Below are 802 nucleotides of genomic sequence, written 5' to 3'. Positions count from 1 at the left end.
AAAACAAAGTCATTAGGGTTATAATTATATGCCTCACTGAATTTTCACCAAGTTTATTCAGTTCATTATTGTTTTCTTAAAATGTTTAATTACCATGGTCATACTTCTTGACTTGTAACATGTGTGTGTGTGTGTATGCGTGTGTATACATATCATTTATATCTATGTGGTATATGTATCTATTTGTGTATGTCTTATCTCCACTACAGAGTTGAAGGCAAGAGCTGTTTTCTTTATCCTTCTTTCTCTGCAGAGACTGGTACTTGGTAGATGCTCAAGTGGATATTTTTTTAAAACAAAATAAAACAAAACAAAAACCTAGCAAATATTTCTGTTTGAGAAATTTCCTATAGTCACCAATGACTTGCAAGTTAGTTGTGGTATCTCTCAATCTCTAATCTCCTGCAGGTAAATAAATTGTCTCCCTTGCATCTCCTAACACTTTCTGGTTGCAAATAAAATTGGATCTGAGATTGTGCATAGCTAGTTTGAGTACCAGGTACAAAAGCCCAACTCAAGTGAAGCCATTCTTTTTGCAGCTGTCTGGTTCACAGTCATTCAGTTTCACTTCACAGAGGCACAGTATTTATGTTCTTCCTTCCACATCTGCAGAACTCCTTTTAGAGTCAATGAGAATTACAGGCTTTTATTTAGCACACTGGAGACACCGTATGAGATTTTATTTTGTGCTTATGTTTTTTTTTTTCCTTTTATTGCCAGAGGACAGGATTAATATTTTGGTGATATTTATGATATGACACAAACAGTGTTACAGAATTCACATAATCAAATAACTTTACAG

This window comes from Eubalaena glacialis, chromosome 6 (genome assembly GCF_028564815.1).
Source record: "Eubalaena glacialis isolate mEubGla1 chromosome 6, mEubGla1.1.hap2.+ XY, whole genome shotgun sequence".
Lineage (NCBI taxonomy): Eukaryota > Metazoa > Chordata > Mammalia > Artiodactyla > Balaenidae > Eubalaena > Eubalaena glacialis.
Note: the sequence above shows the minus strand (reverse complement) of the source record.